We start from the raw sequence: 13,996 nt of genomic DNA on the forward strand, positions 1-13,996 counted from the left end.
AGAGAGACACAGTCAGTCCATGGGACACCAGGGAAACCCCTCCACAGCCTCAGATCAAGAGCAGGCAGAGGCCTGGGCCGCCTCGTGGGGCATGTTGACATAGCGCAGCTGGCCAGGCCGGTGCCAGCCAGAGCCTGCTCTCTGTTGGCCCTCGTGGGCCCCCGAACTGTGCATGTGGCGTGTGTGCGTGGACACGCCTGTGGGGGTGACAGGCTCCTGTGGTGAAGACTGGTACGCTCCACAGTCCCTGCCTGCTCCCCGTGAGGCCAGGCCTCACGCCAGCAGTGTGTAAAACCACGGTGCCACCCACCTGCCAGGCCCGTGCTGAGTGTCATGGCCTCCCGCCCAGCAGGACATTTTTCGTGCCCCTGCTGGTGAGGGAAGATTCTCAACCCCAAACCTGGCTGAGGCTGGTCTCAGCTGCCAGGTTCTGGGGACCCCTGATATGCTGGCTCCGCTAAAGCAAGGACCAATACCAGGTGGTGCCCAGGGTCATGGGAGGGGCTTCCACTGCTGCCCCTGGCACCATCCACACCCTCCCCATGCCTTCCTCACAGAGTCCTCAGAGGCACCCCCTGTTGAGGATTCCCGACAGGCCACATTGGGGCCAGGGCGGCTGCCCAGGGAGGGGACCTTCCTCCACGGCTCAGCCCTGCTGCTCCCGTGTGGTGGCAGGAGTTAAGCCTCACGCCAGAGACCCCAGCTCACCTAACCGACCCTGGCTCGCCAAAATGTGTTCCAAGTCTGATGGAAATTTAGAGAAGGGGTAAGTAACCTCTGAGGGGGCTGCGAGCACCTGTAGTTCACTTAGAGGCCAGGTGAGGTCTCAGTGCCCAAACATAAGGCAGGGCACGTGGGCAGAGCAGGCACGGGGCACCCCAGCTACAGAAATGGGCTGGCAGCTGCCTGGCTGGACACAGATGCAAGGCGTTGGGGCTGGGTGCGGTATGGGGAATGGCCTGGAACCCTACGTCAAGGCAGCCTCGTGGTCACATGGATTTTAGGAAGCAGGAGCTTAGATTAGATCAGTGATTTTCAAGCATTTTAAGTATTTAAAAAAGTTTTAGCAGTAGAATTGTGGTAAGAAGGGCTCCCCTGCAGAGAGCAGATGGAAGTGGAGCTGCCGTATGGGTGAGCTGACCAAGAGCTGCAGCCCCTTGGGGGACACCTGTAGGCGGGCAGGCCAGGAAGGGAGGCCCTCAGGAACACGGCAGGGGTCACACCGCCCCAGCAGGAGGCCGAGCACTGCACCCAGCCCCAGGGAGGGCCCTGGGGTGCCCACTCCCTGCCCACCAGCAGGCGGCCTTCCAGGCCTGCCCAGCCCTCCCTGCTACCCAGAGCGAGCCGCCTGCAGCAAGGAGCCCTCCCAAGGGCCCTGATGAGTGAGGAGGGCTGCTGGGCTGAGGCTTCAGGGGCAGAGTGGGGCCCAAAAGCCATCCAATCATGAAGGAGCATTGGAGGCCTTTTTCCCTTAAAGTGGAAAACTGGTGGGGAGGCTGTGGCAGCCAGCAAGTCATAGCCCAGCACCGCGTCCATGGCCACAGACTAGCGCTATGTCCACGGCCAAAGCCCAGCACTATGTCCACGGCTGCCACTGCTCCACAGTCCCCAGGCTGACCCGGGACAGATGGACAGACCCAGGTCTCAGCTGGGGCTGAGGCTGTTTCTGTCCCCATGTGCACGGTGGGCTGAGCAGATGTGTGGCCCCCGAGCCGAAGGGAGCCCTGTTCACAGCATCTGCTGCCTGGCAGGGTGCAGAGGTAAGGACCCGAGGCTTCAGGGCGACTCAGGCAGGCTCCTCTCCTCTCCTGCCCTCAGTGAACTCATCTCTCAGGTGGGGTGATGCGCCCACGTCCAGGCCTGCCCGGAGGATGGAATGAGTGATGGCAGCTCAGGGCCCGCCCCGCCCTAGCACTGAGCAAGCGATAACTGAGCATCTGGCTGCTCCAGAGAACCCACCACGCAGCCCCAGCCCTCTCACCCCAGCCCTCTCACCCCAGCCCTCTCACCCCAGCCCTCTCACCCCAGCCCTCTCACCCCAGCCCTGTCACTCCAGCCCTGTCACTCCAGCCCTCACTCCAGCTCTGTCACTCCAGCTCTGTCACTCCAGCCCTCACTCCAGCCCTGTCACTCCAGCCCTGTCACTCCAGCTCTGTCACTCCAGCTCTGTCACTCCAGCCCTCTCACTTTCCTGCTCGCCAGCCAACCACCAGGCACAGGCCGCGGTCAGGAGACTCAGGCTCTGGGAGGCTGAGGAGGGGGGCTCCGCCAGAGTCTGGGAGGATACTGCCACCTGGTGGCCGCCTGGGCACATGCACAGCGGCAAATTCATTCCCTGGCCGGCTTCACAGCCCCCACTGACATCCGCCCTGCGTGGGGCTCCCAGAGTAGCAGAGGAGGAGGAGGGTATGCCCAGCACAGCCCAGCATGAAGGCCACCTCCAAGGGCACATGCACGGGGCGTGGGGACCACCGGAGAGGGCAAGGAGGGCTTCGCGGGGCAGGGGGGCATTCACATCTTGAAAGCAGATTCGGGGCCTGACTGGGGAAGGGCATTGATAGCACCTAGGGCAGTAGGTACCAAGGTGCAGAGGAGAGCGCCACAGGCACACATGCCTGCGGGGACAGCAGGGCTGAGGGCCTACGGCGTGGATAGTTAGGCCATCAGCCCCGGCTCGGGAGAGAACATGCAGCAGGCTTTTCAACGCTGAACGCACACCAGATTCTGACTGGGTAGGTCTGGGGCCAGGCCTGAGAATCTGCATTTCAAATAGCTCCCAGGTAACCCCATGCTGCTGGTCTGGGGACCAGTTTAGACAATTCTACGACCCAATCACTGGGACCTGGGAATGGGTGTGGACATGGATGGGCAGACAGGGAAGGGCCAGAGACCACATGCTGTGCAGAGAGGAGCTGGGGAAGGACTGGCGCAGGGAGAGGGGGTGAGGAGAAGAACTGGGGGAGGGGGTGGGACATGGCTTGGAGGCGCTCCACTTTGGATGCTCCAAGGCCATGCCAGGGAGATGCCTGCAAAGGTGAAGCCTCTCAGATGAGAGGGAGAAAGCCCAGAGCCAGGTTTCTGCAGGGCAGTGGAGGCGCTGGGGGAGGCGTCCAGGGCCGCGCCCTTCTGCTCTTTCAGTAGGCCTTGCTGTATCTGCTGGGCCGGGTTCCTGGGGGTGGCAGGGAGTGCTGAGGGCTGGCCGGCCAGAGAGAGCAGGTGAAGGGCGGTTGCAGCCCCAGCCCGAGTGTCCACAGTCAGAGGGCCTAGGCCCGGGCCTGGCGGGGGCTTTCTGGATGGTGAGTGGGGGAACAGGACGCTTCCACCCCTGTGTGAGCAACTGGCTGGGCAGAGGGGCTGTCGTGGGGACCCTGTGCCGCTGTCCCAGTCTCTGTGGCCAGGAGTGGGGACAGGGTCACGGGGAGGGCATGGCTGGGCCTTCCGGGCTGGGCTCCTATCTCCCGGCCCGCGGGCTGGGGGAGGGCGGAGAAGGGGCCCCTTCCTGCCTGCACCACGCGGGTCCCCGGGAGGGCGCACAGATTGCGTCCCCACCCTCTCTCCCTCGGGATTTTTTCCCTTTTTAGGTTATCTTGGCTGGAGAAAAGCGCCACCCACCCCCCCTTCTTGTTTTCCCTAACTCCCCAAATGAAATTTCAACATATGTCCCGCGACATAATCCCCTCTGGCTGCGGCCGCCTTCCCGCAGACGCGGTCCCTGCCCGCTCCTCCCGCCGTGTTTACCCAGGAGACGGGGCCGCTTCTGGAAGCCCTTTCACTCCCTTGGGCAAACAGCGAGTACCTTTGAAGGTGGATTTGGGCCCGGATCTGTTTACTCAAGACATTAGTCTCCTGCATAAGGAAAACCTGCACTCGCGAACAAACAGCAAATCCTTTTTGAATTAAAAAAATTTTCAATTAAAAAGCATTTGGTCCGCACAGCCCGGTCCAGCTGCGCAGCACCGGGCCTGCGCCCTCTGGTGGGCACAGGCCGCCACTGCAGCAGCTGGGCAGCCCGGGCCTGGGGCCTCTCTCGGGAAAGAGATGTCACTGTCAGGGGTTCTGCCAGGGTTCCCGGGGACCCTACCACTGATGGAAGCAGGCGTCTCAGGCCATGGTGTGAGAGTCTCAGCTTCTAAAAGCCTTTTCTCTAAAAGCTTCTAGAAGTCTCATAAAAGACTTTTCTACAAGTCCTGCGATAGGAGGTGCCAACTGCAGCTTCCAGCAGCACCTGGGAGGCAAAGTCACTTCAGCCCCAGCTTCGAGGCAAAGAGGGGGCAATGGAACCTACTTGTCTACTCACAACTAGGACGGTTCGTGTGCAAGTGCCTTGAGAGTGAAAAGAATTAGCCCTGGCTACGCATCAGAACCAAGGGCTTTAACCACCGTGATGCATGGCCCCCACCTGTGGTTGGCAGGAGTGGTCCTGGTTTAACCAGCACGGGGACACCAGCATTTTTTGAAAACACTTAGGTGATTTCAGTATTAATTGCACTAATCACCAGAGGGGAAGGCAAGTGCACTGCCCCTCCAGCCTCCTCCCTCCTTCCCACACCAGGTCTCATACTGAACACTCTAGAGGGCCCCAGACAAGAAAAGGCAGTAAGGGGCTGTTCCCAGCACTTGAGCTTTGCAGAGGAGGAAAGTGAAGGCCAAGAAAGGATCTGACTTCCTGAGGTCCCAGAGTGAGCTGGGCCCAGAGAGGCGCAGGGGGCAAGTGCTGGGCTGGCTGGGAAACCTGCATTAGGGCAGGCATTGGCACCTACCTCTCCTGGGGTGCAACTCTAGCATGGGGGCCAGACGGACAGACATGAACTAGTGAGCTCACAGGTGAATCACGGTAGGGCCTGGAATGGTGTAGTCCAGAGGGCAGGGGTGGGGCCAGGCCAGGTGAGGACGGGTGGGAGGGAACTAAAGGGGCCAAGGCTGGGGCCCACGAGAAGAGTATGGTGCAGGGGTGGACAGACACTGATGGGTGGGCTTGGGCAGATGGATGGGCCTGGCCCTAGCACAGGCAGGGAGAGGTGGGGGAGATTCTGCACAGCAGCCCCACCTGTCTGCTTCTCCAAGCTTAGCACTCCAGTCATCCTCCTCCATCTCAGGTGCTCCCACGGCCTTGGTCATGATACAGGCTCTTCCTGTTTCTAAAATCCTAAAGCCTCAGCTTCCTCACACGAGGGGCTCCATGTCCTCATCTGTTTCCTGAAGATGAGGAATGCAGCCCTGGCTTCTAAAACACTGCAGGAGGAGAGAGGCAGGGCCCAGCACAGTGCCCACATCATATGGCGAGGCCTGAAGCACTGCATTCCTGGGAGGGGCCTTCAGGGCCCCACAGCCCCATCCTGCAGGCCTCTTCTGCGAGACGAGGGTGGGCCACCCGCTGCTTTCTAAGCCATATTCCGGGGCCCCTCCCCAGGCAGTACTTCAGTGGGTGTGGGCGTTTTGACAAGGACCCCAGGTGACTCTGAGCAACTGTTCGGTTTGGAAACCCTGCACGTCTTCTTCCAGCAGCTGTGGGGCCGGATGAAGTCCTTGCTTCCTACTTGGGCCATGGTTCTAGAGACATTGGAGAGGCTGCATACCCGGCGGGAAGCCCCAGCTCCAGAAAGCGCGAGAAAGTGCTTCACAGGGAGGAAGGCTGTTCGCGAGCAGTGGGCTTTGGGGGTAGGGGGAAGCCAGGATGCCCACCTCATGTCCCGGAGATGAGGTGGATTCCTTGTTCAATGCTCTCTTTGAGAGCGAGGCCCTGTAGCTGGGCCTGGAGCTCAGGGCTCTGACCCCTGTGGTCAGGAGTGGGGAGCCAAGTAGTCCGACAAGACAGAACCTCCTTGCCACTACTGGGGAGTGAGCCGAGGTCCCATGAGGCTGCACCACCTGACCAAGGCCTCGGGGTCAGGGCACAGCTGGGAGAGGCCTTCAATGACTACACTGCGGGGTGTGGGCAGAGGGGTGGGTGAGGGCTCGCGCAGACCCTTTAGGAAGCCACTTCTGTTTTCCTAAGAGCCCGTCCAGATGGTTCATGAGCTCTAACCTGGGAGCTGCAACCCAGGAGCAGGGAGCCCCAGATCCAGCTTGGTGGGGGGTCTCACCCTAAACCAGGGGGTGCAATAAGGGCCCCACTGGCTCCACGTGGTTCTAAGGCCCCCCACTTCCAGCCAGTTCAGCCCCTGCTCCCTGGAGCCAAGAGCTCCAGAAGCAGAAGCCTGTGTGTCTGGGCACTACTGTGTCCTCACTGCCCAGCACAGCACCCAGCCTGGGTCACTGAATAAATGCATGGCCATCTGCCAGTCCAGTCCTTTCCTCTCTATTAGTCCGCATCCCAGTCACTCTGTCAGTCCTCATCGGTACCCAGCCCCTCCTGTCTCCTCCAAGCCTGGGTCTCCCACTGGGTGATGACAATGCTGAGGGTCTGTCTCTGAGGGACACCCTGCCCTAGGCTGCCTGTCCCCGGGCTCAAGGCCTGGAGAGCGCACTCACCTTCAGGGCACCCTATCTCACAAAGCACCTTCCACCCAGGATCTGGCCTGTGTCCAGGAGCAGGGCAAGTGACTCCCAGCTCCCCACCCTGATGCAGAGCCCTGAGCCCCACATCCTGGGGAGAGGTCTTTCCCCTGCATGGTTCCCTCTCCTCTCCCAGCCAGTTCTGTCAGGAACACTCTTCCTCTCTCAAGTGGCAAAGTCCTACGTGTCCTTAAGGACCACTAAAGGGGCACTTGCTCTGGGAAGCGTGTTCCTTCCCGGAGAACAGACCACAACACCACTTTCTATACCCTCCTCACACTCAGGGCAGCTGTGGAGCCTCAGCTGTAGCTCCAGAGCCCAGTAGAGATGATGGCCTAGAATGAATGCAGGAATGAGTGAACAGTGGGTGGGTAGCGGTGGGTGGGTGAGTGAGTGCGTGGGTATGGATGGATAGGTGGATAGGCAGGTGGCTGAGTGGATGGGTTAATATGTGGATGGGTGGACGAGTAGGTGGATGGCTGGGTAAGTGGATGGATGGGTGGGTGGATAGGCAGGTGGCTGAGTGGATGGGTTAATATGTGGATGGGTGGACGAGTAGATGGATGGCTGGGTAAGTGGGTGGATGGATGGGTGGATAGGTAGGTGGGTAGGTGGGTGGGTGGGTGGGTGGACAAGTCGATGGTGAGTGAAGAGACACATCAGGCTCTGGGCATAGCTCAATGCAAAGGAGAGAAAGCAGCTAGTTTAGGGGCTCAGTTCTTGGGCAGGTAGAAGGTCATCCTGGTTTCTAGTCCCTGTGGCAGCAGCACTGTGCCTGCACAGCCCTGGGGCCTCTGGGCATGACTGAGTCACAGCCCATCCCATGGTACAGTAACTCATGCATGTCAAGTGCCAAGCCCAGGGCCCATCCACAGCAGCATGTCACGCCTGCGGATGATGAAACTGAGTCTAAGTCTAGTGATTAGGTCTGTTTCTCTACGCAGGCAGCGTACGAGCTGCAGGTTCACACAGTGCTGGCCTGTGCGGTGTTTCACAATAGTCATAAACACTGAAAAGTGGAAAGACTTTGCATAGGATGCCAATATTTATCTAGATGTTATTGAAAAAAACATAGGGAGATACGACAATTCCAGACCCTCATTCTCACCCAGTAAACCCTCAGTCTCACAGGTGGGTGGTGGGTGGAGGTGGCCTCCTTTCCAGAGGCCTGTGCTGTCCAGTTTGCCACAGTCCCCCGCACTCCCTACACAGCGCCCGGCTGGGAAGAGTGTCCACTGCCATCTCACCACAGTAACTGTGTCTTGTGTGTCCAGGTACAGGATGATGGGGGCAGAGCAAGCGAGAGAGCAAAACATTTCTCGTACCTGTGACTATTGAAAGATACAGAAAACTATGTATTTCAAAAATGGGAGAAAGCACATTTTGTGGTGGAAATGAAGACGGCTGCATGACGAACAAAGACAAAATCATTCCTCACTCTCCCCAGCCCCTCGTTCCCTGTGGCACCTGCATGTCCCGCTGTGCTGCTCTGGGTGGAAGCTCTGGGCAGGGCTGTGTACCGTCAGATGCCCTGGCCACTGAATAAATGCTATTTCTTCTCTCTCTTTTTTTTTTTTTTTTGAGACAGGATCTCACTCTGTTACCCAGGCTGGAGTGCAGTGGCTTGATCTCAGTTTACTGCAGCCTTGACCTCCTGGGCTCAAGTGATCCTCAAACCTTGGCCTCCCCAGTAGGTGGGACCACAGGCATGCACCACCACACTTGGCTAATTAGTGTTTTTTTTTTGTAGAGATGGGGTTTTACCATGTTGTCCAGGCTGATCTCAAACTCGTGGGCTCCAGCAGTCCACCATCTTGGTCTGGCAAAGGGCTAGGATTACAGGTGTGAGCCACCGGGCCCGGCCTAAATGCTATTTCGGTGTCTGCAAACAACCCTGGGGGGCTCCCTGGTCACTGAGTCAGCATTTTAGAATTCACCTGAATATCACCTAAAAAGCGAGTTTTTGTATTTCTCCTCTTCTAGATTGTTTGTAGAAGGGATTTAAAACCACACTGATTGCCAGCACTGGTTACTGGGTGGAAAATGAGAGCCGTGAGGTGCCCTGGAAAGGGGACCTCCCCACCCTTTGTCTTGATGCTTATTTTTACATACATGCCAGGTAGCTTTCCACTTGTTCATCTTTGTAGGCATTACTTTACCTAAAACTAGAGATGCAAAAGTTTCCAGAGGCCATAAGAAAAGGGTAGGAAAATCCTCCTCTGAAGGATGCGCAAAAAGGCGAGACGTTCACCTTGACTTCAATTCTGCATGAGCGGGTATGACTCACGGCGATAACCGGGGCAGGTGGTTCTGCCTGGCAAACATAATCTCTGCTTCACTTTATTTCTGCAGGCTCAACCTGGTTCTCTTATTCATATGATGAATGCCTTGGGCCACCACAGGAACAAGCTGTGTGGTGGTGGCGGCTGCTAGGGCACTGGCTGCTGAGAAGACCTAAAAGGGCAGTGGGGAAGGGGGCCTCCCAGACTCTTGGAATTAGCAACTCTATTAATACGATCCACCATATTAATATGCCCGGGAAGAAAAAATAGGGTCATCTCAATGGAGGATTAAAAGACATGAGTCAAAAGCCACCACCCATTTCTGATAAAAACATTTAGGAAAATAGAAATAGATGGCTAACGCTTTAACATGAAAAAAAAAAAAAAGAGACAATGTCTATAAATAGCAAGTCAAAACGCAGCACTATGGGTTAACATTGAAACCACAAACTTCCATTTACAATACGGATGACATAAGGAGGCCTGGGGACCTGCAAGTCCCTGCCGAGGTGTCGGACAATGGCACACAGGAAGAGGAACAACCTTGCCAGGATGGAGGCCTCAGCATTCACAGGGGACGTAACTGCCTGCCTGGGGAACCGATGAAACGCAGCTGGAAAGCCATCAGAAACAGTAAAAGAAGCCAGAGGGATATCTAGCTCCAGAAATAATACACAAAAGTCAATGGTTTCTTTACATATAAGTGGCAGAAAATAGAATGAGAAAAAAGATCTCGTTCACAAGAACCACAAAGACAGCACCTAGGAACGACCTAAAGAGAAAGGATCAAGACCTGGGCTTACAAGAGGCTTCATCTAAGATTCCAATTGCTATTCTATTCAAACATGTGCTCAACGCAGTTCAAATAAAAATAGAGAGTGGGCTTTTTGGAACTTCCTTCTTCCCCCAAGATTCTAAAGTTCAACTGGAAGAATAGTCCTGTGAATAAAATTAGTAAAGTTCTGGGGTAAAAAAGAGAGAACTAACCCTACCCTATATTAAAACTCACTATAAAGCGATAAGATTCAAAATAGTGTGGCACTAATATAAAAACAATAACAGAGCAGAACAGAATCAAGAAAAACGTCCACTGGTCCACTTATATATGATAAAAGTGGCATTTAAGAGTCAAAGAAAGATCGCCAATATTAAGAAAACTGGCTAACATTTTAGGGTAAAATAAAGCTGTCTGTAGTTCTTACCTTCTAATACACTTCAGATGGATTAAGTAGTTGAAAAGTATTTAATATTTTAATATATAAAATAATAAGGGAAAATAGGGGTGAATGTTTTCATAATCTAACTATGACACAAAGCCCAAATAAAGAGAAAATTGCCCACGAACATTTTGAAACTTTTGTATAGCAGAACAATCATTTACAAGGTGAAAAGACACTGATTAAAGTGTGTGTATTTGGACTTATAGAGACAAGTTTGCTCTCTTTAAAACAAAGAGCTCTTTAAAATCAATGCAAAAGCTACAGAAGCTGACAGAAAACGACTGAGCAGACAGCAAGCAGAAAAGGCTCAGGTGAGAACACGGTGGCTCATAAGCATCTGAAAAGTTGTTCAACTTCAAGAGCGGTCAACTTTTTTTTTTTTTTTTTTTTTTTTTTAAGAGACAGGGTCTCTCTCTGTCACCCAGGCTGGAGTGCAGCGGCACAATCATAGCTCACTGCAGCCTCAACTTCCTGGGCTCAAATGATCCTCCCACATCAGCCTCCTCCTGAGTAGCTGGGAATAAAGGCATGAGCCACTGTGCCTGGATAACTTTTTTATTTTTGTAGGGAGGGCGTCATGCTATGTTGTCCAGGCTAGTTTCAAACTCCTGGGCCCAAGTGATCCTCCCACCTTGGCCTCCCAAAGTGTGAGGATTACAGGTGTGAGCCACTGCACCTGGCCAAAATAAGCAAAGATTATTAATTAAATGGAGGGGCACATTAAGGTCCCAGTGAGTCTTAGCGAGAATAAGGATGTGAGGAAAGGTCCACTCAGGCACCACTGGTGGGACTTCCAGTAGCCCCGCCCTGTTCGAAACGCAAATGGTAACATACATCCTCTTCCAGGGAAAGACCCAGGGGAGCCAGGGCACGTGTACAAGAAAATCTATTGCAGCGGTGTAATAGTGAATAATTGGAAGCACCTCAAAAGTCAGTCAATAGTGGATTGCTTAGATAAATTATGGCATAATCATAAAAGGGAACAACATATAGTCATTAAAAAGGGTAAGGCTGATCTGTAAAGGAACATGTGAAGGCGTGTAAGACATACTAGATAGTGCAGAGGCAGGTCGTGGCCGGCGGTACTGCACGAGCCTGCTGAACATGTGTGCGTGTGTGTGCGTGCACGTGTGCGTGCGTGTGTGCGTGTGTGCGTGTGTGTGCACGTGCTGCAGGAGTGGACGGAGGGGGGAGGTTCACCTTTTACATGGTCCTGTAATGTTTGCATTTTTATAAACATGGACAACCTTGGTACTCAGGAAACACTAAATATTTAAAAAATCAATTTTGATCGGCAGGGGAGCTGCTTAGAATGATAAACTGCCCAAAAGAACCTCAACAATTTATGAGAAGATAACTAATCTTGTCTGTGGCATAAAACTGATTCCCGCGCTGTGGTCAGACGCTTGTAGAGTCTACGAAGCGGTGGTCCCAAGCTATATCCTGTATTTGAAAAGAAGCCTCAGACTTCTCTCATGATTTCTGCAAGGCCATCTACTTTGCTAATTCGTAGGGTTTCTTTGTTTTGGGCAGGAATTAGCTCAGTGTGACAGTTCTGTAGGAATTTGGGTGATAGTTTTGTGTCTTTTAGCAATATATTAAAGGGAGCAGAATAGGTTGGTTTCTTCTTATTTATCTTTTAATATCTGAAGTAGGCAGATTTATTTCCCCAAACATTTCAGCTTCCTAACTGAAAAATAAAGAAATAACAAGGATTCTGGGCGGTGAAATGTTGAATCTCATAGGCAGAGAAAAGGCACCTTATTTCCTGCTGCAGTTTAAGATCTGACCACTAGATGGTGCAAAGGGACCGCACATTTTTCAGGCTGCACCGGTTCGCGCCACAAAATTCTTCAACATTAAATAAGCACCAGGAAAGCTTTCCAAAAGTAGAAAGAATGAACAATTGTGCAGGAATAGGAACATTTTGCTTTTATAAAATTGGGAGGCTGCCATTTCATTATTGATACAAAAATCTGCTTCACTTTATTCCTGCAGGACATAGGTCCCAAATCTACACTAACCTTGTATATTTGAAGAGACCCGCAGAAGCCCACGCAATGCGGACATCTAAAAGTTGAATTCAAAAATCCTTTTTACCTCATGCTGCCAAATGCATTTTCGTTAATTCCACCTCAGTATCGTGACGTAAATGCTAGTGGAATCGGCCCCAAGCTAAATAAGCAATAAGCCCCATTTTTCAACGCACAAACACATAAAGATGTCAGCTCAAACTGTTTACTAATTAACACTTAAAAAGACACAAATTAGATATGCGTGGCTAAGAGCAATTATAATCAAGACGAATTTCTCTAGTCATTTGGGAACTGAAAAAAATGCCTAATTGCTGGAACCAATGTTTTAAAAACTGAAATCACGCCAGTTAGCAAATATGTTCATTTAAAGAACATTCCACGTGACTACACTCTTGAGGATTGACTACAAACATGAGAACAAGGAAAATATTTAGGTATAAAATTAAAATTGTAAGCTCCCTTAGATTTATAACTTCTTCATTAAATATGTCTGCAAACAGCAGCCCATAAAAACCTGCAGCAATTAAGTGGTTAAATGAACTGCCTCCCTTGTCAATTTTAAGGGGGTGATTAATATTAGAGCATCCCTTTACTAATTAGACCCTCCCTCATCTTTCGGCTTCAAAGTCGAATGAAAATGGAGGCTGTTGCTCCGCCAGGAGTGCGGCAGGCTAATGAGTGCTTCCTCTGCCATGGTTTTGACGGTGGCACCCCTGGAAGGGAATGGGGAGCACTATGGTTTCTGCTGAGGTTGGCAGCTGGTAGAAACGGCTCCGCATGGGGCTGGAAGTCGCTCCGGACTTCTCCACTGCCCGGTGCCCTAATCATTGCAGGAATGGTTCACTCCTGTTCTCACAAGTCTTGTGGGTCGTTACGCACGCAGCATGAAAACTACACCCAAGGCTGCTGCCTCCTGGCCGGGATGGTGAGGTCTTCCACGGATGCCAGGGCAGGACCGTGGGTGGGGAGGGAGGATACACAGGTAACCAAGACATGAGGATTATTTTAGAAGCTGCTGCCTGGACTGCAGAGCCAGGCAGCTCCCACCCTGGTTGCGATGGGGAATTCATCAGCTGGAGAAATGGGGCAACTGCTTACCAGGGAGATAAAGAGCGGCAGAGACAGAGAATATTTATACACCCATCTCCTTACGCCCAGAGAAGATGCTTCATCATGGGCGCTGGCTGCGAAATTACACTTTCCAGGCTCTGGGACACAGCCTTTTGTCTGGAGAACCGTAAGGGCTTCACTGGGATAACAGCCGCACCGGGTCACCCACTGCCCTCCTGCAGAGCCAAACTGGAGGGGAGGGGACAAGGCACAGACAGGTGGGGCCAGGACCAGAAAACTGCCCACGGTGGCCACGAGGCTGCCGCTGACCAGCCCCTGGTCACCTCCCTGGCTGAGGGACGATGAGGTAAAAATTCACTTCCTCATGCCTGGGACCCATGTAAGCGGGCCCTGGGAGGACGGCAAAGCCCCTGCTCTGGGTGCGAGGTGACAGAGGTGGCAGGAGCACATGGCTGCTGGAAGATGGCCAGGCAGAAGGCCTGTCATGGGGAGCAAGCAGGGTGACGGCGTTTGAGTTGGAATTTCTCTATGAATCACGGCTTCCTTCACTTTCAGCCACCCACGCCATCATGGAGCACGTCCGAAACGTGAGAGGTTTTCTGTCTTTCCAAAGATCCTTTTCTTCAAAAGTTGCTCAATGGCACATACATTGATTCTAACTTTAAAACATAACTGTCCTTGGGTGTTTTTCGTGAAATTTCACCCAAGTGCATCAGGTACCACAACTCCTGGGGAGACCCCGGTGAAGAGCAGGTCAGCCACCTCTAACTACGCTCCTCCAGCTGCCGGGTGCCCTGACCGCTGCACCGTGCCGCACGCTGGGCTGGGATGAGCAGGCCTGTGCTCCACTTTGGGGTGAGGGGGCCTGGGAACATGCCCCAGAGCCAAGCCT

At 53.5% G+C, this 13,996-nt stretch overlaps 1 protein-coding gene across 2 annotated transcripts in view; it reads right to left on the reverse strand.

The window, feature by feature from the left end:
- Nucleotides 1–13,996, reverse strand: part of MVB12B (multivesicular body subunit 12B) — a 182,613-nt gene that overhangs the window by 3,870 nt on the left and 164,747 nt on the right. The gene's annotated exons all lie outside the window — the stretch shown is intronic.

This window comes from Symphalangus syndactylus, chromosome 3 (genome assembly GCF_028878055.3).
Source record: "Symphalangus syndactylus isolate Jambi chromosome 3, NHGRI_mSymSyn1-v2.1_pri, whole genome shotgun sequence".
NCBI lineage: Eukaryota > Metazoa > Chordata > Mammalia > Primates > Hylobatidae > Symphalangus > Symphalangus syndactylus.